This window comes from Spermophilus citellus, assembly GCF_964194105.1.
Source record: "Spermophilus citellus genome assembly, chromosome: 2".
Lineage (NCBI taxonomy): Eukaryota > Metazoa > Chordata > Mammalia > Rodentia > Sciuridae > Spermophilus > Spermophilus citellus.
In genome coordinates, this window is record NC_138183.1 from 244,302,496 (window position 1) to 244,326,497 (window position 24,002).

At 37.8% G+C, this 24,002-nt stretch overlaps 1 pseudogene across 1 annotated transcript; it reads right to left on the bottom strand.

The window, feature by feature from the left end:
• Positions 1–9,625: 9,625 nt before the first annotated feature.
• LOC308641892 (glycine N-phenylacetyltransferase-like) lies at positions 9,626–23,772 on the bottom strand (annotated as a pseudogene). Its single transcript has 6 exons — positions 23,695–23,772; positions 22,039–22,146; positions 13,011–13,152; positions 11,942–12,109; positions 11,174–11,192; positions 9,626–10,050 (listed from the first exon to the last, which is right to left on the bottom strand). The product of its transcript is annotated as a glycine N-phenylacetyltransferase-like (transcript).
• Positions 23,773–24,002: the final 230 nt, after the last annotated feature.

A 24,002-nucleotide genomic window follows, 5' to 3' on the forward strand; every position in this document is an offset into this window, starting at 1 on the left:
TGTTGGCAGAAGCACCCTAGCAAGTGGCTCATAGTGAGGATGAGATTCCAAATTAACAGGGTTAAGGTCTTGATACTTACTTAGGGTGCCTTGGGCCAATTATTTCATCATTCATTAGCTCCATTTCTGAATCAATAAAGGAAAGTAAATAATGTGTCACTTAAAGATGGGATAAAGATAATGGACGTTCAAACACATGGACTTAGATGTTCAGGGAACTAGAAATCTTCATCCTTGATTGGCACAGAAGAGCCAGATCCCTGCAAATGCAGAAAAGCCAGGGGTTTGACAGGGGAGTAATCAGTGTTAATGGAGCTTCAGGGTTTTTAATCTCTGGGTTTTGACATGACAAATGTTCTCAGTTACATCTAAGAATATCTCTTCTTCCAGCTTAAGAACAATGACTTCTTTTATATATTGCTTATGAAAAAGATGCATTGTTGATTAAGGCTTGTGTCATATACCATGGCCTTGGTCCATTTGGGTTACTCTAATAAAATTACATAAACTGGATGTTTTTAATAACAAACATTTATTTCTCATAGTTTGGGTGACTAGAAGTCTAAGATCAAGCAGCTGGCAGATTTGGTGTCTCAGGAGGGCCCACTCCCTGTTTCATAGACATTCATTTTCTTGTTGTTTCTATATATGGCAGAGAGAAGGAGAGAGCTCTCTGGGGCCTTTGAAGACACTAATCACATTCAGGAGTGCTCTACCCTCATGACTAATTATCCCTCTCCACCCGGCTCTCTCCTAACACCATCACATTTGGGGTTAGGATTTCAACATATGGATTTTAGACAATAAAATTTAGTCCACCCTGTTTTCTTCTGTCCCTAAAATGCTGAACTTCTTTTTATTCTGTTAGGTATTATTCGTGGTTTCAAAAGTTTGAATTTCTTTGTCATTCAACTAACAGTATCTCTAAAAGTGAAAACAGAGAAAAGGAAGCATTTTGAGGTAGAAGAGTTTCAGATGATTAGATTGAGTTCCAGTGCTTACAGAAATAGAACTATAGCAACCTTATCTTAGAGGTTAACCTATAGTTGTCTGTTTTTACCAGAAAATGGTAAGTTTTTACTAGAATGTAGGGAATTTTTATAGAAGATACTTGATCAGAGCTCATTTTAGAAGCATCAGTTGCAAGTGACTAGCTAATAAGGTAACACTGTGTGACTTCCTGAAGGAGAGGAATGAGGGGCCATGAGAGCTAAAGACACTGGACCATGGGTCCAAGGGTTGGGCTTTTTGGAGGCTGCTAAAGGAATTGGTTTGTTTTGCCTGAGTCCAAACACTGATAGGAGAGGAATCCAGACTGCAAGCCGCTGAGATCAAAGGTGATGGTTTGGACACTCACTGGCAATAGTCCTTCTCCTTGTCTTCACACAGGGAGCAGCAAAATCCCTGAATTCCTGTCTTCTCTCTACTAAGGGAAGATTTGGGGCACCCATTCAACATCCTGCTTTCCATGGGGCTGCCCCGGGGACGGGCTTTTGGGTCACCTGTGCTAGGGGGATTGGCATACTCTATGTACCTGGGAAGCTGCTGAAAATAAATATGTCTGAAATACCACACATTCACCTACAGGAGCCCCTCCCTCTATATCAGCATGACATATCTGGGAAAACTCCCAGCCTCAGCTATTCCTTAGGAAAGAATAATGAGACACAGGTCCAGTTTTCAGATGTTTTGAGGGGTCTGCCTGAGACACTGGATTCTGCCTTGCTTGTCCTGGATTCTGGGTAGGACCCAGCATGTTCTATACCTGGGAGCCACTGACCAAAAGACCTGGTCACTGTGCTGCGGCTCAGAGGACCAACAGCAGACAGATATCAGAGGAGGCCAGAGATTGCAAACTCCTGAGGAAAACTGACAAATTCTCCTAACTAGGAATTTATATGAATAAGCACAAAGAAAATACACAGAAAAGGTTTGATTGCTCAGCCCACCACCGCCACCTCCCCAAATCTCTAGTCAGGGTGATTGACAAAGGTTTTCTTCTGCAAGAAGCCTGGGCATAAAAACTGAGAGAAGTGGCTGGTTTGTTTGTTTTTTTTTTTTTTCAAATGCATAGACATAAACACAAAGTCTCAACAAATATAAAGTAATAAAATACAAAGTGACAGGAAACGGGACCAAAAAAAAAAAAAAACTCTCTAGAATTGATTCTGACAAAATGGAGGTATATGTGTTGTCTGACAAAGAATCAAAAAATAACTGCCTGTTAGTCAGATTTTCATCATTCTGAAAAAAATACCCGAGAAAATCAAGTTGAAGTTTTATTTTGGCTTGCAATTCTAGAAGTTTCAGTTCAAGGGGGCTTAGCGCCACTCAGTGGTGAGGCAGAACCTCATGGTGGCGAGCACATGGCAGAGCAGAGCTGGTCATCTCATGGCAGCCAGGAAGGAGTGAGAGAAAGAGCCTCAGGACAAAATATATCCTTCAAAGATAGGCTTTGATAGGTCCTGTGACCCATCTCATTCAACAAGGCTGCCTCCTAAAGTTTAGCACCACCACCTCTCAATAGCACCACCACCTGGGGACCAACCTGTCAGCACATGAGCCTTTAGGGACAGTCCAGATCCAAACTGTAACACCAGCATAAAAATGCTCAATGAAATAAGAGAAATGAATGAACAAAATAGATATGTCAACAAAGAAACACACTCATGTACACCCTTAATAGAAAAGAAAAGTTTGGAAGCTAAAAACTATAATAATGGAACCAAAGGAATTCACCAGAAGAGTTCAACTGCAAAATCAGAATTAAACACAATAAAGAATCAGCAAATCCAAAGGCAGATAATTTAAAAGTATCCAATTAGAGTAGCAAAAAGAAAAGGAGTCAAATTGATAAAAGCTTAAGGGCTTATGGAATACTCTCAAGTAAAATAATACATATATTATAGAAATTCAGAGGGAGACTAGAGCAAAAGAAGAAGATTTATTTAAAGAAACAATGACTTGAATCTCCTCAAATCAAAGGACAAAAGTGGAAATGCAGATTGAGTCCCCAAAATCTGCCAAGAGGATGAACCCAAAGAAATCCATACTGAGACACATCATAATCAATTTGCTGAATGTCAAAGTTTTGAGGCAGCAAGGAAAAAAGCCCTCATGTACAATAGAACAGCTATGACTATCAGTGTATTTCTTAGCGGAAAATTTGAGGGACAGAAGAAAGTAGAATTCAAAGTGCTGAATGAAAAAAAAAAAAAAACAAAACCAAAGAAACATAAAACAAAATCCTCAGAATACAATGTCCAGCAAAATTATCCTTCAGAGATGAAATGGAAATAGGCTTTCACAGATTAAAAAAAATAAATAAATCTGAAGAGGTTCATCAACATAAAAGAAATGTTAAAAATGAGTCTTTCCAGTTCAAACAAAACGATACTAAACAACAAACAAAAGCATTTTAAAGCATATAGCTCAATGGTAAAGATAAATAGGGAGACAAACACAGGATATTGTAATGCTGTAACAGTACTACATAAATCATTGTTAATTTGAGTTTATATATTCAAAGGCAAAAGCAAAAGAATAAAAAAAAATCAGTTAATGGATAGATGATACCAAAAATGCAGCTTGTAATATCAATAACAAAGTTTATAGGGGAGAGTTTTTGTAAGTGATTGATGTGAAGTTGTTATCAGAGTGAAATAGATTGTATGGCTATGAAATGTTTTGTGTAAGCCTCATGGTAACCCATATAAAATACCTGTAGGACATACAAAAAGGACAATGAGAAAGAGTCAAACCAAGTCACAACAAAAAGAATCAACTAAACCAAAGGAAAACTGCAAGTGGAAGTTAAGAGGCAGTGTTATGCCAGATCTGTGGGACCCCAATAGACCTCCAGGAGCTGAATCCGATGCAATCACACAAGAGTCTTTATTGCAAGCTCGAGCCTGGACTCACAACCGTTCCTGACGCAGCAGTCCCAGGGAGTGAGTCCTGGTCCTTTGATCAGTGAGATTTTATAGGTTTTCAGGGTACTCTATGCGTCACAACATCACACAGCTAATCATTCCATACCTCGGGAAAGTCAAACAACAACTCTTAACATTGATTAGCACACTCACTGGCGGGAACAAGTTGGGTAGGGATGATTGGCTAGTACAAGAGGGGGAATTCCTTTGAACTGATTGGTTGAGGGGAGTACGTGCTGAACTACATGGTTTCCCAACATGTTATCAACCACCATAAACTACTGGAGGGTCATCTGGCATCCCAGGTATTTTCCCTGTCTCATGCTGATTGGTGGTTGCTAGGGGGGTTGCTATGGATCCTCACCTAGCCTGACTGAGTCAGGGACACCTAGCGCCCAGATTTATCCTGTCTTTTGTAGACAAACAACTCAGCAGGGTGGTTATGTGCCTAGGAGTGTTCTGTGGGTTTTTCCCTGGACAAGGGTCACGCCCCCTTCCTTAGGACAGGCCTTGAGGTAGAAGCTGGTTTCTCATAAATGGAGTCACCTTAGTTTCTCAGCAGAAAGCTAGAGAGAGAGGGGGGGGGGGGAAGAGAGAGAGAGAGAGAACAAAGCAATAGAAAAAGTAATTCCTTCTCTTTTATTAACTAATTTAAATGTAAATAAATTGACTTCCCTAACAAAAGATAAGAGAACAGCCAAAAACACTTCTTTGTTTTTGTGGTGGAGATTGTTGTTGTCATTATTTGTTTCTTTTACAGTACTGGGGATTGAACCCAGGGTTGCTTCACCATGGAGTCCCTTTTTATTTTACTTTTTTAGATGGGTCTCACTAAGTTGCTGAGGCTGGCCTTGAGCTTGTAATGCTCCTGCCTCAGTCTCCTAAGTTGCTGGAAGTACAGGTGTGCACCCCTTGCCTCACCTGAAAATTTCAAAACATTTAAAACACACCCACTATGTGCTGTTTGCAAGATACACGCTCTAGATTGAAAGACAATGAAAGGATGGAAAAAGATATTCTATGCATAATGGTAACCCAAATAAAGTGGGGATGGTATACTTATGTCAGAAAATTTTAATGTCAAATTAGAACCTATCAAAAGAGAAACAGAAGAACATTGCATAATGACAAAAGGGTCTATTCTGAAAAAAGAAATCACAATTATGAATTTATACGCATGCAACACAGTGCACTCAAATCTGTGAAGTTAACGCTGACAAACGTGAGAGGAAGCATGAGCAGCAACACAAGAACAGTCGGGGGTTCTAATAGTGTATTTCAATAACGAAGATGAGTGAGGGAGCAAGAGACTTGACCAGCACTACGGATCATGTAAATGGGACTGCATCAAACTAAAAACTTTTTAAAAAATATTTTATTGGTGCATTATAATTGTGAAAGGAAAGTGACCACAACACTTGGAGTGACCAAAAGATCTTTATTGCAGCAGTGCAACAAAGAGAAAAGAAGGAAGGAAAGAGAGAGAGAGAGAGAGAGAAGAGAAGAGATGAACAGGGAGAGAGCAAGAGCAAGAGCAAGAGAGAGACAGAGAGCGCGCGCAAGAAAGATAAAGAGCAAGAGAGAGAGAGCAAGAGAGAAAGAGCAAGAGAGAGAGGGGCCTGGCAGGAGGGAGTTTTTATAGCCCAAATATAATGGGGCCTCTGGGTCTGCAAGCTGCCTTGTTGGCCCAAGTGGGCTTGAGTGCTCAGCCTTGAGCGGGACTTGACACAAACAGGTGATAAAGGACCAGATAGAGGGGGGTTTGAGTGTGTGGGCTATCTTGCAGCCAACATCTGTTCAGCCTGCCTTGCAGACAACACAGTTCAGCCTGCTCTGCACCCAACAAATTGTACATAATAGTAGGATTCATAATGACATATTTGTTCTTACTGAAAACAACTTTATCCCTTGTACCTTCCCTTTCTCTGCCCTCCTCCTTACCCTTGGTCCACTTTGCTCAACTGATCTCCATTCTGTTCCTTTTCCTTTTCACATTTTTATGGGTGCATTAATCTAGTCTATTTTTATAATTATTTTAATTAGTGAATTATATATAAGCAGGATTCATTGTGATATATTCATATATAGACAGTATAATTTGAAGGATTTCATTCCCCAGTACTTCCCTATGCCTTTCCCTCCTCCCTCCCTCTCAATTCCCTTCCTCTACTCTCCTGGTCTCCTTGCTGTTCATGAGATCTCTCTTTTCTCTCCTCTCTCTCTCTCTCTCTCTCTCTCTCTCTCTCTCTCTCCCTCTGATTCTGGCTTTTTTCATTTAGCATGATGTTCTCCAGTTCCACACATTTACCAGCAAAGGACATCATTTCCTTCAACTTCACAGCTGAATAAAACTCATTGTATGTATGTACCACAATCTCTTCATCCATTCATCTGTTGATGGGAACCTAAGCTGGTTCCATAACTTGGCTATTGTGAATCGCACTGCTATAAACATTGGTATGCCTGTGTCACTAGAATGCTGATTTTAGTTCTTTTGGATAAATACCAAGGAGTGGGATAGCTGGTAATATCATGGTTCCATTCCTAGTCTTTTAAAGTAATTTCATTCTGCTTTCCAAAGTGTTTGTATAATTTACAATCTAATTAGCAATGTATAAGTGTACATTTACCCCTACATCCTTGCCAGCATTTATTGTTTTTGAATCCTTGATGATTGCCATTCTGAAATGAGATAAAATTTCAGTGTAGTTTTGATTTATGTTTCCCTGATTGCTAAGGATGTTGAAAATTTTTTCATGTATTTGTTGACTATTTGCATTTCTTCTTTCAAGAAGTGCCTATTTAGTTCATTTATTGATTGGGTTATTTAGTGTGTGTGTGTGTGTGTGTGTGTGTGTGTGTGTGTAAGTTTTTTTGAGTTTGTTCTAAATACTAATTCCCTGTTGGAAGACGCTGGCAAAGACTTTCTCTCATTCCATAGTCTCTCTCTTCACATTTTTAATTGTTTCCTTTGCTGTGCAGAAGCATTTTAATTTGATACCATCCTACTTACTGATTCTTGATTTTATTCCTTGAGTTTTAGAGGTCTTGTTAAGAAAGTTGGTGCCTGTGCCAATATATTGGAACGTTAGCCCTATGTTTTCTTTTAGCAGTTGTAGTGTCTCTGATCTAAATCCTAAGTCTTTCATTCACTTTGAGTTTATTGTTATGCAGGATGAGAGACAGGGATCTGGTTTCATTCTTCTGTAATATGGATATCCAGTTTCCCAGCACCATTTGTTTCAAAGGCTATCTTTTCTCTAACATATATTTTTGCTCCCCTTAACAGGGAGCAGTTGACTGTATCTATGTGGATTTATCTCTATTCACTATTCTACTATATTGGCCTTTGTTTCTGCTTCTTTCAAACTCAAAATGTTATGTGCAGCAAAAGAAGTAATCAATAAAATGAAATAGTTGCCTATGTATTGGGGAAAAATATTTGCAAACCATATGATCTGGTCTGGTGTTAAGAAAAAAAATTATGAAGAACTCATACAACTCAAGAGTGAAGAAACATACAGATGAATTTAAAAAGGTGAAAAATGCCTGAACAGAAATTTTCCCAAAAAGGACACAAAAATAACTATTGGGCTTATTAAAAGTGCTCAATATCATTAATCATCAGGGAAATGCAAATAAAAACTACTCTGCATTACTGCCTTACAATTAATTTTTTATAAAAATGTAAAAAACAATAAATGTTGGCAAAAATGTGAAAAAAAGGAACTCTTATACACTGTTAGTAGAAATGTAGTACACTGTTAGTAGAAATGTAGATTGGTATAGCTGTTATGGAAAAATGGCATGGACATTTTAAAATACATTTTAAAATATAATTACCATATGACCCTGAAATCCCTTTTTTGGACATATACCCAAAGGAAAATTAATCACCACTTCAGAAAAACTCTACACTCCCATGTTCATTGCAGTATTATTCCCAGTAGCCCAGATATGGAAGCAACATTAAATGTCCTCTGATGGACAAATGGAAAAAAGAAACTATAATGTGTGTGTATGAATGTATGCATATATATATATATATATATATATATGTGTGTGTGTGTGTGTGTGTGTAAATATAATGTAATATTATTAAGTCCTACAAATAAACAAAATCATGACATTTGTCACAACAAGAATAAATTTAGACGGTATTATATAAGTGAAAGAATCAAGAGAGAAGAATTTTATATAAGACATGTATATGTAGAATCTCAAATACATAGAGATCTCAAATACATAGAGATAGAGAACAAAATAGTGGTTACTAGAAGGAGAGAGGGGAAGGGAAAATGTAAGTCAAGGATAAAAGCATAGCACACATGTCTACCACGCGGCCTGCGCAGTGGTTTCATTAATGAGGTTCTAGGCATAAAGTTAGTTAGAAGAGATCGAAATAAAACACACAGACCAGTACCTTATTTATATTGCTAGGTCCGAGACGGCTCACCTCTCTAGTTCCCACCTCTAGCCGCCCAGCAGGGCAGCGAGGATTACTCAGGGCTAGTAGGAGAGAGAGAGAGTGAACACGCCGGGGAGTAGCCTTTTATTGGGGAACAAGAGATTCAGGGGAGAATTCCATCCAATGAAGGTTGAGGGGGGGCTGCACTCCAAGGTCAGGGTCAGTGATTGGGTCCCCGGGGTCAGTGGTCAGGCACACCCCCACACGGATGGGCTCTCTCATCAGGAAAGGGTCGGGAAAGCTTCGACAGAGCCAAAGCGCCTCAGGCCCTTAACGGGAGTCACCCAATCACGTCTCAGAATGGCTTCCCACACACATGTAGAGTGGACAGGTTAGAGGTCTCATGTACAACCTGAGGACTATAAGTAATAAAATTGTACTGTATGAGATTCATGCTAAATAGGATTTTAGCTGCTCTTGCCACACATATACACACAAACAAAAAACAAAACAAAAAAACAGGTAACTATGCAAAATGATGGTTCTGTTAATTTGTTTGACTACAGTGACTTTTATTATCTATGTGTATTCCAAAACATCAGGTTGTATACATGAAATATACACAATAAAATACATTGTGAAAACTGAGTCTCCCAGCTACCATATCCACCTATTATTATACATTTGTTTTTATAATATTTAACATGGTTGTCAGACAGAGATCAAAGAGTAAGCCATGAAAGAACCACTTCAAAATATCTACTAAAAAGAACGGACACATGTTGGTCACTAAATAAAGGAGTCATAGAAGAAGAAGGGGAGAGAGAGAGAGAGAGAGAGAGAGAGAGAGAGAGAGAGAGCGAGAGAGAGAGACACTATTCTTAAGAACACAACCTGGCAAAATTGAAAACATCTGACCATTGGCAATAATTCACATGTGAGATGGGACAGGAATTCAAGGAAAAGCAGTAAGTCATCAGGCTGCTCAAAAAAGTGTCACTGAGCATCTAGGGATGGAGCTCAGTGGTGGCCCTTGGATCAACCCCAGCACCAACAGTGGGTGGGTGGGGAGGGGGAATAAAAAGGAAAAGTGTCACTGAAATCCAGAAGTTCAGGAAATTGAACAAGGCCAGAGAGGTCTAGCCATGCCGCCCTGCTGGATCTGAAGCCTGTGGACCACTCACACTTCTTCTCCAGACCCCAGCAATGCCCACTCCTTTACTCCGATTACTATTTGTTCTTTCTCTCTTTCTCCACTCATCCAGCCAAACCACAGTCACTGACACTAGCTTCTGTTGAGGGCCAGCTTCAGAGGCGCATAGTTCCACTGGTTCCAGTCACAGGGCATGGGGACATGATGCAGACTTTGACTCATTTTCTGTATGATTTTGTTGGCTTTCTCCGTATGGTTATACAGAGGGAAGCCAAGCTTCTCTTGAACCTGGGTCTCAGTATATATTATATAGGAGACAAGGCCTTGGGCCCGGTACTCAGGCACAGTGGCTGCCATTTGCATCTCCCCAGTCTGGTCCATTAGAGCCCATGACACAGGGGTCCCTTCAGGCCCCAGAAGACAGGAGCTGGGGAAGGCCAGGATACAGCGCTCAATGAATCTCTGGCTTCTTTCATTGCCACCAAAATGCCAAAATTTATTTACCAACGCAGCATGCGTAATATCCAGCGATGAGAGTTTAAACAATCTCTTGGTTCCTGTTGAGAAAAAGGGAAAAGAACAGGCCCTAATATCATGCACACTATGAGGCATTTCATTTATTTGAGAGGCATGTAGGAACACAGGTAATGGAATAGTCTCAGCAGCCAAGCTGGGATCATAATCCTACTGACTGTGGGATCTCAGGCAGGTAACTTAATATTTCTCTGCCTCCACCTCTTATTGCATAAAATGGTAATATTAATTCCAAAAGCAAAGATAGACCTTATGATTTCAACCCTATTTTACAGATAAGTGGGTGAACAGGAAAAAAAAATGCCTGTAAGAAGAACATTCTAGCAAGCAGTAAAGCCAGAGCTTAGAATCTTAGAATCTTAGAGTGTGTGTATTTAGTGGTCCTTGACCACCATGTTGAACACTTGGGAAAGCTGGAGTACTGAGAGGCAGCCATACAGACTTCAGATGGCTCACATAATGGAATACTGAAGTCTGAAGATCTCTTTGGTAGAGGAAAGGGTTTTTGAGAGGGATCTTGCAAAGATCCCACTATGTGGGAATAGAAGATTTAGACTTAAACCATAGTTATGGCCTTCACCATCCATTTAGTAAACAAGCCACATCACGGGAGGGTCCTGCTCTCTGTTGGGAAACAGGAATGAGGCCTCCTACCCTGACTATCTCATAGGACGCGTAAGAGGATCCAGTAAGGAGGTGGTCTGCAGGCTTCAATTCACTTTGCAATGTGAAGAAAGCTCTTCTGGGCATATTATCACACCAAGGGCAACAACATTGATCATCTACAGATAAAGTTGCTATCAATGGGTTCTACTTCATATTATACTGGAAATTAATGGGGGGAAAATATATGATTATTTCAAGTTCTTTATATTGGAAAAACATTTTGTCTGTGAAGTGGATTCATTAAATGCATATCTATTAAGAACCTACCATGTGCATTATTCCGGCCATGGAGAATATGTTAGTGAACAATATAGAGAAGATTCCTGCTCTCATGAGATTTTAAGTGGGTCGGGGGAGGCTTCAAACAACAAACAGGTAGATAAATACCCAATAAGGTGTTTACAGGTAACGATAAGTCTGATAAAGAAAGTTAAAATTGGATTTCATCATGAAGAATTATGACCGGGGTGATAGATTTACCCATGGTGATCTCAAAAAACTGTCAAAGGAAATAAATTTTGAGAGAATGAGGAGCAATAACAAAAAAGAAATAACATGTGGAGATCTGAGGAAGGATGTTTGAGGCAGGGAAAGAGCAAGTTCAGTGATGCAGAGGCAGGAGCAAGAGCATGAGGTCAAGTGGCAGAAGGAAGGCCAGGACTGCTGAGTGAGCAGCAGGGTCAAGGTTACATCCAGGAGGTGAGGGTGCAGGTCTTGTGGGGATCTATAAAGACTCTGCATTTTGTTCAAGGTGAGGTGAGAAATGGTGGCTTTTAAGCAGGTGATCATCCAGGAGAGGGACTCTGGGAGGTGAGAGCGAACACAGGAAGGGAGGTTGGGAAGATAATCTAGCGACATGTTGCCGTAGTCTGGCTGGACTGCCGAAGTACGGCTGGGCAAAATAACTGACAGGTGACAAGCAACTTGAAGGTTGAAACGGGAACTACTTTATTGCGAGTGAACTGAGAGTGAACGGAGCAAACTCAAAGTAGAGGGCACCCAAGATAGCATGAGCCTCTTCTCTGCCGGACTGCAGAGGTACATATACCCAACTAATTACACACAGCTTAACTTAATTGACATCATCTAGACACAGCAGTCAGTCATTAAGAAATCCTCATCATCTTAATAGCTCGCTGGCGTTGGCTCAGAAACCACTCTTCCTAGCATACTGCCAGGCGCCATCTTGACTTGGTTGCGGCTCTCAACAACATGTGAGCAGTGCAAAGACAGCATCTTTAATCACACTCGCATGGCCTTGGGTCCCCCAGATTCAGGACATAAGTTCTTCGTATCCACCAGGAAAGGCACCAGTTTCCTTGCTGTCTGAGGCATCATGTAGAGAATGCACTGTGTTCTCTTGACCTGGACCAAGTTAGCAGCAGCAAGACTTTGTATCACCTCATCCAAGCTGGACTATGAACCTAGGAGGGAGGAAGGAAGGAGAGAAGTAACTGTCTGCGTGCAACGTACAAGAAGGGGCCCAGAGGAAACATGCAGGATTTAGAGTGAGTCACTCTTGCTTCTGGTAATGCCACCAACAGTGTGACGTGACCAAGTCACTCTCTGGAGCAGGTTTTCTCTTATACAAAAATAGCACTAGAAATGCTGGCTGTCACTCTGAAATCAAAGGAGAGGGATATATAATTCATAGTAACCTATCTTTTGCAGTACAGGAGATTGAACCCAGGGCCCTGCTTATGCTATAAAGATTCCCTAGCACTGAGCTAAACTCCCATCCTGTAGTAGCCTATGTCGATTGTGCACATGCCCAGGTATTTGTCTTCTAATTCGTTGAATCCTTACACCGACCCTGTGTTTTAGGTTCCTCATTTTCACTTATGAGGAAACTGAGCAATAGTTACATTATATCACTTTAAAGATCACAAAGCAGGAGGCAGAGCAAGGATGCACCCTTTGGAGTCTGACTCTAGAGGGCAGGTTTATAACCACAGCCGGTGTCCTCCTTGGTGACCTGGGAGCTTCTCTATGACACTAGGAGCTGTCATTCTCATTCCAGGAATGGAAGACCAGAGGGCAACCTCTGCTCTCACACCCAACATTCTGAGGGATGCTGAATATGTTGCAAAATATATTTTGAATCTTCAGCTTACAAGAAATTACCTTGCTCAAGAGGTAGCACAACCACATAGTGCATAAAATGTGAATTCTACTCCCCTGCAGAGGTGGTGACAGTCAATACGAGTAATGGACACTAGGTTGAGATTCTGAGACTTGGGGGAAGAATTTTTGGGAATGTGCTTGGGGTGAAAAGTGGTCCTACAGATAGACACAGGGTCTAGCAGCCAGCACATACCCCAGTCCCCTTACTTTGGATCTGCAAATGTTGTTTCCAGTTAATGACATCTGATAAGGCAAGAGATTCTTGACCAGCTCTTGAGCTCCTTAGAATAGATTTGGTAGACGCTGGTGTAGTGATCAAGGTCATCTGTCATGTCCTGTTTGGTTGGGCAACAGGGAATAAGTCAATTTGATCATACCAAGAGATTTCAATATTTGTGTCTAACACTTCCTTATACTATTACATTATATGATTAAATATGTTTTCTTCACATATTATTATCACTCCTGAATCATTAAATCAGGCAACCAAGCTAAGAAATCCATTAAATTTATGTTAAAAAAGTGTTGTGAACCAAAAGTGTGTTCCATTACAATTTCAAATCAACCAAAGGCATACTAAAGAAGCACTTTTCCTTAATTTTGGAATCTTCAGGAGGAAAAGGAAAAATCATATTATTAAAAGCAAGCTCCAGTTGCAAGAACAAATCTTACTCTTTTAAACAGTCTCAGAACAAAAGCATTTTGAACTTATAATATTAAATGAACATGGGTAGCATCATATATAAATTTTTATCTATACACTGTAAAGGGATACAGAATGAGAATCCATGGTATCTCTAAAACATAAACCCCAAACACTAGTGTTAATGAAAATAATTTATATTCCTCGCAAAATCAAAACACAGAATTTGTTCACAAAGTCCTTCTCAAAGTTAGTAAGTTGGAGTGGGGATAATTTGAAGCTGAAGGAAGGTCCAGATAACAAATACCCAGCTATTATAGAACAGTTGCAAATTTTTACATAGAAATGCACTCAGAACTCAGCAATAATATCACTAGCACTCAGTATTTTTATATAACATTCAAAAAGCAAACATGCTTTCATTTTTAGAGTTTAGTAAGGAATTTAAATTCATTTTTGTATTCTGTGTTGTTTCTTGGTTTTTTATAAAAACTTCATCGCATGTATTTAAGTTAACAAAATGATATTACTGGATGCATATAGATATTAAAATATTTACTGGAGCAAATTAGCAGACCTGAAATATCACAGAGTTACCATTCTTTCTTTGTTTTGGTGGGGGGATAATGGCTAGAATTTACTAATTTAGTAGAAAAAAAGTAACATTTCATTGCTCTGGTCTTTACTATACATTGGAAGGTAGACTTCTTCATTATTTGTATCTGCTAGTTAGATTCCTCTAGCTGATGTCTTTTTGTCTCCTCACCATAAACACACTTCATATCTGGCTAATGACTGTTATATCTATATAAGGTGAATGTTTAAAAGATTCACATAGAAGTGAGGTTATGTAAAAGTTTTCTGTGATTGGCTTATTTCCCTTAGCATATGTTGTGCAGATTCATTTTATCAAAACTGGTAAGATCTTCTTATTTTTTATTAGCACATTATAATTATATGTAATAGTGGGATTCACGTTGACATGACTATGTGAGCGCAGAATATAATTTGCTCCAATTCAGTCCCTAGTCCCTTTCTCTTTCCTCTACCATTCCCTTTCTTCTTCTCTACTGGTCTTCCTTCTATATAATTATGCAAGCATAATTCCTTCTATTTAATTATAGTTTTTCTTTAATTAGTTCATTATAGAACCACAAAAATCAATGAAACCAATGGTTAGTTTGATTGTTATCAATCTTGTTTATCTTTTCAAAGAACCAACTCTTTGTTTCATTGGCCCTTTGTATCTTTATTTTTTTTTTTTTTGGTTTTGTTTTGTTTTTTAGTTGTCAATGGACCTGTATTTTATTTATTGATATGTGGTGCTGAGAAGCAAACCCAGTGCCTCACACATGCTAGGCAAGCGCTCTGCCACTGAGCCACAACCCCAGTCTTTTTTTATCTTTTTAATTCTCAATTTTATTAATTTTGGTTCTGATCTTAATTATTTCCTGTGTTCTATTGATTTTGGTTTTAATTTTTCTCTTTCTAAGGCCATGAGGTATAATGTTATATTATTTATTTGTTTTCTTTATATTTTTTAATGTAGGAACTCAGAGCCATAAAGTTTTCTCTTAAAACTGCTTTCATACTATCCCAGAGATTTTGATATGTTTTATCTATATTTTCATTTGTTTCCTTTATTCAATTTTTAAAAATTGTTGATGGACCTTTTTTTATTTATATGTGGTGCTGAAAATTGAACTCAGTGCCTCAAACATTCCAGGCAAGTGCTCTACCACTGAGCTACAACCCCAGCCCATTTGTTTCTAAGAATTTTTTATTTCTCCCCTGATTTCTTCTGCAATCCATTCTTCATTTTCAAGTGTATTGTTTAATCCCCAGGTGTTAGAGTGGTTTGTTTTTTATGTTATTGTTGATTTCTAATTTCATTCCATTATATTCTGATAGGATGCAAGAAATTATCTCTATTTTTTATTGCTAATATTTGTTTTGTGCCTTTAAATATGATCTAATTTACCAAAAATTCCATATTTTGCTGAGGAGGAAATTATTTCAGTTGTCTAATATTCTATAAATGTTTTTTAGGTCCACCTTGTAAATAGTATTTTTTAGTTCTGAAGAATTTTGACTTGGTTCATTTTGATGATCTATGTAATGGTGAGAGAGGTGTATTGAAATCACCCAATATGATTATAATGTGGTCTGTTTGGTTCTTTATATTTAATAGGGTTTGTTTTATGCATTTAGGTCCATAGTTGCTTTAGGAATAAATATTTACAATCATTATTTCTTCTTGTTGGACGATTCCCTTAATAAGTACTTCTTTGTCTCTTCTGATTAATTTTGGCTTGAAATCTACTTTGGCTGATATGAAAGTAGCTACCCCTGCTTATTTTCTGTTTCCATTTGTATATTATATCTTTTCTCATCCTTTTGCCTTCAGTCTGTGGATGTCTGCCTATAAGGTGAGTTTCTTGTAAACATCATATGGTTGGGTCTTGTTCTTTAATCCAATCTGTCAATCTATATCTTTTGATTGAAGAATTTAGACCATTTACATTCAATATTATTATAGAGATGATTTTTTTTAATTTCCTGCCATTTTGACTTATTTCTAATTCTTAATTCAGGCTTGATTTCCCTTTAATTGACTATTCTTCTGGTGTTATTCATCCCCTATACATGCTTTCATTTTTATTTTTTATTTCTTCTGCATGAAATATTTCACTGAGTATAATTTATGAAGAATAATTTTGCTGTATATAGTAACCTTGGTTGGCACCTATTTTTCTTTCAAAGCCCACATATATTATTCCAAGCCCTTCTTGATTTTAAGGTCTGGGATGAAGAGTTAGTTTAAGTCCAAATTGGCTTACCTATAAATGTGACCTGCTTTTTTGATTTTTAAAATTCTATCCTTATTCTGTATGTCAGGCATTTACACTATAATGTTTCTTGGAGATGATTTTTTTTATTATGCCTATTTGGGGTTCTATCTGATTCTTGTTTTTTTGATTTCCATCTTATTCCTATGATTTTTGCATTTTTCCAATATTATTTCATTGAAAAAGTTGTACATTCCTTCAATTTGTATTTTGGAGCCAACTTCAACCTCAATGATTCTTAAATTTGGTCTCATAATGTTATCCCAGTTTTCCTGAATATTCTGGTCATGGTCTCTTAACACCTTTTCTTTATTGTCAACTTTATTTCAAGATAACATACTTTAAAATGGGAGTTCAAAACCCAATTTGAGTCAAATGTATGAAAGATGATGTATCATGAGCTATGTAATGTTTTAAATAATCAATAAAAAAAAGAAAAAGAAAAAGAAAATTAAAAAAAATAAATAAAAAAAAGATAACATACTTTGTCTTCAAGGCCTGAGAATCTGTCTTCAAATCTATTAGTGATGCTTTCCATTAAATTTTTAAATTGATTTATTACATCTTCCATTTTCAGTATTTCCATTTGGTTCTTTCTTAGAACACCTATCTCTTCTTTGAAATTAACTTTTACTTCCTATATTTTGTTTCTAAGTTCACTTCTTACATCTTCTTTTAGACATTGAACATTTTAACTATGAACTTTCTAAATTCTTTCTCAGACATTTCTTCCACTGGTGTCAATGGGATCAGTTATTGAAATGCTGTGGGCTATTTGGGGTGGTTTTCATATACAGCATGTATATCCGCCATCTATGACTATCACTTCTTCTTTTGTATAACAATTTAGTGAGATTTTTTCTCTTAAGAACTCCAGGCTGCATGAATATTCAGATATTTATACTTACTCTCAATGTGGTGTGTCCTCTGCTATTCCCAGTATCAGGTTTGCTTTGAGAGAAAAAACTAAACCCTATTTACTTCAAACACTTCAGGGCAAAGTTACATACTAATAAACCTCAGGAAAAAACAAAGACTGGTTGATATTGTTCTTCACAGTTCCTTTAACCCAGGTATAAAGTTGTAGCAATGTTCTTCAAGAGGTTGAAAAATTATTTATTAAAGACGGGAAAATGGCTGTTGCATTATATAGGGGCTGAAAAGGGGAGGAGAGAAAATTGGGTAAAAGAAGAGAGAAAGAAAAAAGAAAGAAAAGATAGAAAGGAACAATACAAACCAAAGTAAAAAGAAGGATTTGAGGCAGTTGCAGGCAATGTAAAAGGGAAGGAAGTGCTAAGTGGAACAAGTGTAGACCAAAGCTAGGGAAACAAAGAGAGTTATTCCAATTAATGTTTAAAACCTTAGAAGAAAGGCAGTCAAATACTAGGGAAATAACTCTTTAATCAAAATGAAGAGTAATATATGTATGATCAAAGTTGGCCTTTGAGCTATTTATAGTAAACCATACCAAGGTGAAGACATCTTACTGAGTCTTCCCGGTTTGGTTTTCATCAATATGTGAGACGTTCAGATGATGTTCATCACTCTTCAGCTCTGGCAAAGGAGCCACTCCCCTGGTTGCTATGATACCTCTCACCAGCTGGTCCTTTTTCCTCAACCCAGGGGTCTGGGGCTGATACTTGGGGGGTACTGTGCTGTATCTGCTGGCTGTGTCTATTGGGTGCCAGGGCACAGATTGCAGGTCTCAGGGCTGCTGCTTTGACTTCAAAGGAGTCCTCATGGACCTGCTCCCCTCCCTCCCCTCCACAGGGCCCTTTTCAAAGTGGCATAGAGCCTGGTGGTTGTCTGTAAGTGTGGGACCTGTGATTGAGTTCTCTGTGGGTGGTCTCTGATGCAAAAGCATCCCCCCTGACCAAAGCAAATCACAGATCCCTCGGGCACCATCCCCGTGATTGGGAAAGAGACTCGGCCTGCAGTCTGCCTATGTCCAAACTTACTCCCCACAGTTGTAAATTACACGTCATTCCTCTCCACTGAGACAGAGACAGTTTTCCTGCCTATGTCCCAGCTCCCACTGCCCACGCCTGTGATCTGCAGGCACTGGTCCCCTCTGCTGCCTGACACAGAGACAGTTGTTCCCCCTGCACTGTGTTCTCACTGCCCATGGCTGTGAATTGTGGCTATCTACTCCCAACTCTGCGTGAGCTCCCAGGGCTGCTGTGTGGAGCAGTAGGGTTAGGCTAGAACTTCCCAGGAATGCATAGCTCTTGGGTTTGCTCCATCCCATTCCTCTTGTCTGTGATGAGGGGGAAGGGATTTCAGTAGCTTTGTTAGCAGCAATACTCTACAAGTTCCTTCTAGACCAATCACTGCAAAGATGTTCCTCTGGGGTTTGGGGTTTTTTTTTTTATTGCTGTTGTTGTTGTTTGTTTGTTTGTTTTTAATTGCTATCTGAAAGCGGGGAGACACTGTGTTGACTGAATTTCTTCTAGGGAGTCTGGCTAGATGTGAATTCTACAAAACGGCTGCCATGACCAGGATGGCTTTCCATCTACAAGTTGGGTTAAACTGCTTCATCTCCGTCACTGACTTTCCAGCTCCTATCCTGTTCTGATTTGTTCAGCTGCTGCTCAAGAAGCGGGATGATGTGCTTTTCCTATCCCTCTTTCTCTTTGTTGCTGCTCCCTCCTCCCCCACCCCCGCCCTGGGTCTAGGTTCAGGGTTAAAGAACTCTGTCCTTATTTTCTGTTTTGATAACCAAACCTCAAGTCTCTCCAAATCTCAGGTTGTCCCATACTGAGTTTTATTCCATTTACTCTGTCACCCATCTCTCTAGTCAGGTCTTCTTTCACTGCCTTCTTTCTGGGCTGTGGAGGGCTTGGAGGTTGCTGCTTGATCTGCATCTTCTGATATTGATTTCATTTCTTTTTTGGGCTAAATAACATTCTATTATGTATGTGTGTGTGTGTGTCTGTGTGTGTGTGTGTGTGCATCAATTTATCTATTCATCTGTCCATGGACCCTCAGGCTTTCCATATCTTGGCTATTATGCCTAATGCTATAATAAATATGGGGACAGCAGCTATCTTTGTATTATTATTTCCTATATTTTCTTTCTTTTTTTTTTCTTTATCATATCATTTCTTTTGATACATGGCCAGAGATGAACTGCTAGGTCAAATGGTAGTTATAATTTTATGTTGAAGAACTTTCATTCTATACTTAAGCTGTTACAAATTTCTGCCAAGAAAGAATATTGGATGTTGTCAAAAAAAAAGCAAACAAACAAACAAAAAAATGTTTCCACCTCCCTTGAAACGGCCATATGTTCTTCATCTATTAACATGATGTATTATAATGATTGATTTGCTTGTGCTAACCCAGTCTTACATGCCAGGGATAATATCACTGGTCACAGTGTATACATCTTTTGACATATTATGTAATTTAGTTTGTTAATATTTCATTGAGGATTTTTACATCAAAATATTCATCAGAGTAAATGGCCAATAGTTTTCTTGTGACATCTTTTTTTGAGCTTAAAGGTAATGGTGGTCCTCCCATAGTATATTTGGAAGGTAATGGTGGTCCTTCCATAGTATATTTGAAAGTATTCCTTCAAGCTCTATAATTTGGAAGAATTCAAGGAGCACTGGTATGAATTCTTCTTTGCATGTTTGGTGGAATCCAGCTGTGAAGCCATCTACTCCTGAGTTTTTGTTTCTTAGGAGGTTTTTTTTTTTTTTAATCACTTCTCCAATCTCTTGATTTGTTGTCTATTTCCTCCAGAGTTAATATCGGTAGGTTGTATTTTTTTAGATATTTATTCATTTCTTCCAGAATAGTCAATTTGGGGCAAATTATTATTCATAATAGTTTTTTTTATAATCTTTTTTATTTCTGATGTGTCTGTTGCAATATTATTAATTTCATTTTGAGTTTGAGTCTTCCCTTTTTTTTACTTAGTCTAGTATTGTCAATTTTGTTATATTTTCAAACAGACCTACTCTTAGTCTTATTGGTTCTCTATATAAATTTTTGATTCCTTATTCAATTTATTCTTTTTGGATGTTTGTATTTCTTTCCCCCTGCTAACTTTGGGTTTAGTTTGTTCTTCTATTCTAGTTCCTTGAGGTATAACATTAGACTATTTATTTGGGTTTGTTCTTTTTTATGAAAAGCATTTTTGCTATCATCTTCCCTCTTAGAACTGCTTCTACCAAACTTAATGGGATGCAGCATGTAGTTGTAGCTTGCTTTCTTATCCACTCATCCACTCCATGTTTGGATGGGGATATTTGATCCATTTGTATTCAAGGTTATTACTGAAGAGTAAGAACTTCTTATTGTTGTTTTGTTATTTGATTTCTGATTGTTTTCTCATCTTTTCTTCCTTGCTTCCACTCTTATTGTCTAACTTCGTGATTTGATAATATCCTATACTGCTAGTTGTAATTACTCTCTATTTATTGGTCCTATAGCTGCTATAGTTTGTGATCATTAGGAGGTTTGCAGAAAACATCTTATGCTTTTTTTCTCTATTTTTTTAATTTGCTCAAATTAGTTATACATGACAGTAGAATGCATTTTTAGACATTGTACACAAATGGAGCACAACTTCTCATTCCTCTGGCTGTACATGGTGCTGAGTCACACCAGTAGTGTATTCATACACATATATAGGGTATGATGTCTGTCTCATTCTACTGTTCTTCCCATCTGCACTGTCCCAACCCTCCCCTCTGCACATCTTATGCTGTTAATGGCTATTTACAGCTGATAACAACTAGTCTTCTGTCACTTACAAAAACTCTAGACTTTTATTCTACTTCCCACAATTAATGTTCTTGATGTTACAAACAGCATCTTTTAACATTGTATATTCCTTAACAACACACTGTAGTTGTTTTTTTCTTGATTTTATGTCTCAACATTCATACATAGATAGGTGTAGGATCTACACATCACAAATACATTATTGAAGTATTGAGGAGTTCACTGGGTATCTACTTCTAATTGTGAGTTTTACTTTTATATGTACACATAGTAATGATTATTACCTCTTCGCTTCTGCTTAAAAGCACTACATGGTTATATTCCATTTGTTAATGTTTTATACCAAAATGATACTATATGGTTAAGCTTTATATTTTTGTATGCATGAATTTTCATCTGATATTTTTCAATGTGTTAAAATGTATTTGTATTTAAAGTATATCGATCACTTTGCTTGTTATTTTTCAAAGAGTAGCACTGAAAACATACATCTTAAATATTGTAAATTGTTTCTCATATTTCTCTAACATTCTTTACATCTAACTTCATATATTTTGGGAGTTATTTTCTCAGCTTACAACATGTTCCCCTACTCTTGTCATCATCTCAAAACCTACTGAACATCACAATTCAGTTTTGATGGAATGCCTGCTTGCAAGTCTTTTTATCCTCTCCCTACAACCTCTGAAATCACTGATTTTAATCAACTTTGAATCAGAGCTACTTCTTCGTCTAAAGTATAATCTTAACACAAAAACAGCTTCCTACAACATAAGTGCTCTTCTGTGCTCTTGCACATTTTCACACCATATTGCAATTCTTCTGCTTTTCTGTTTTCCTCCAGGCTGTGTTCTCCTTGAGAACAAGACTAGGGGACCACCACCGTGATTCCTTTCTGTTTCCCTGGGGTCCACCATACTTCCTTCCAGTTTCATGTCACACACACAGCAAATACGAACAAAGTCATTGTCATTCGATCCCAGACAATTTACCTGCTCCTGAGGGCGCACAACTACTGTGTTAAAATCTGGCCATTTGTCCACCAGGACCTTTAGCTTGAATGGGTTCCCTTGGTTTATGTGGAAGACAGTTCCATAGACCTAAAACGTTTCAACAACGCGAGAGTCTGCACATTACAAAGGAACAGCCAGGTGCCTTGTTTAACCCCAACAAGCCTTATTCCTAGGAATCGGGGTTTGTAACTAATAGATCGTGTACTTCAGTCTTCAGGAAGTATATCATTACCCTAAGCAAAACCAAACAGATTTTTGCATAAAATCATGAGAATATTTTATATATATAAATACCAGATGGATAAAATAAATAATGCTCACTCTTACATTGTAGAGTTTTTATTGGTACATTATTAACTTTTAAATTTTTATTAGTACATTATAATTATACATAACTGTGGGATTCATTGTGATATATTTGTTACATGTGTGCCTAATTGGTCTGTATTATATAGAATTTAGTTTTATATTTTTTCCAAATTCATCCATTCATTTACATATACACATAAACAATATAAACAATAAAATTAATAAGTTTAATATCTATTTTCTTGCATTATATATATAGGTATACGTATATGAACACACACATATATATTTGGAGATACACATGGGAAAAAACCTTTACATAGAGATTAAAGATATATATTTTTATATATCATATGTTACATATATATCATATATGTGTCATGGTCTCACCGACTGGGCCAGGCTGGCTTTGAACTTGTCTTAGCTATGCCCCTCCACACAGTGACTGGGATTATAGGCATGTGCTATCACACTGGGGGATTTCTGCTTGATTTTTGAATGTACCTTGAGTTCTCAGGAAAATCTCCATGTTTATGATATGATGTATATTTTAAATGTTTTTATGCTTGATTTGATAGTATTTTGTTAAGAATTTGTTTCTCATCTATGTTAATGACAGATACAATTCTGTAGTTTTCTTATCTATTTCTGGTTTTGTTATTAGGGTAATTCTGGACTCACAAAACGAACTTGAAGATACTCTCCCATCTTTGTTATATCCTGAACGAATTTGTGTAGAACTGGTGTTATTTTTTTTCTCACATGTGTGGTAGTGATTGCCAGTGAAGCCACCCAGATGGGAGATTTCTGTGTTGGAAAGTTTTCATTCCATACAGAGAGTAATTCACGTAACATATTCCTCTTCAGTGACCTTTGGTAATGTGTGCTTTTCACAGAATAAATACTGAAACCTATGAATGCAGTACTGATAACAGTAGGCACATTTTATTTATTATTATGCTTATAAAGTCTATGGATTTGCAGTAGTGTTTTCTATTTTATTCCTGACATTGTGTCTTCTTCTTTCCTGGTCAGTTTGGTTACAATATTATCAACATCATTTGATACTTATAAGAACCATAATTTGGATGTGTTGGGTTTTTGTGTTGTTTTTCTGCACTCACATTCTTTGATTTTTTAAAAAATCTATTTATTGTACAATTTCCTTCATTCTGCTTGGTAAAGGGTTAATTCCCGTCTACTTTTTTTAAGTTTCTAAGGTGAGAATTTAAATCATTGAGTTGAGATCATTCCCATTTTTAGTCTCATTTTTAGTATAAGCAGGTAATGCTACATATTTTTTTTCTCACAATGTTCCACCCTCACCTTTAAGGACTCAGGGAGGCTCTTCCTTAAGGACTTCTTTAGCATCTGCAGCATCTGTGGACTTTGCAAAGGAAACATCTTGGCAGGTGCTTTAGGCTAAAGAGAAGATTGAGAATCATCTCAGAGTGAGAAGAGCTCGAAGACACAGACACAGCAGGCAGGTCTAGTTAATATCATGAGCTATATTCCTGCTGTTCCAATGATGCCTACTCACTAACTTCTAATGCCAAGAAAGAATAGGATTGGTGGCAGGTACAGATGCCTCCTTATGAAATAACCTTTACTACAACTCCTTAAGCTTTTAAAAG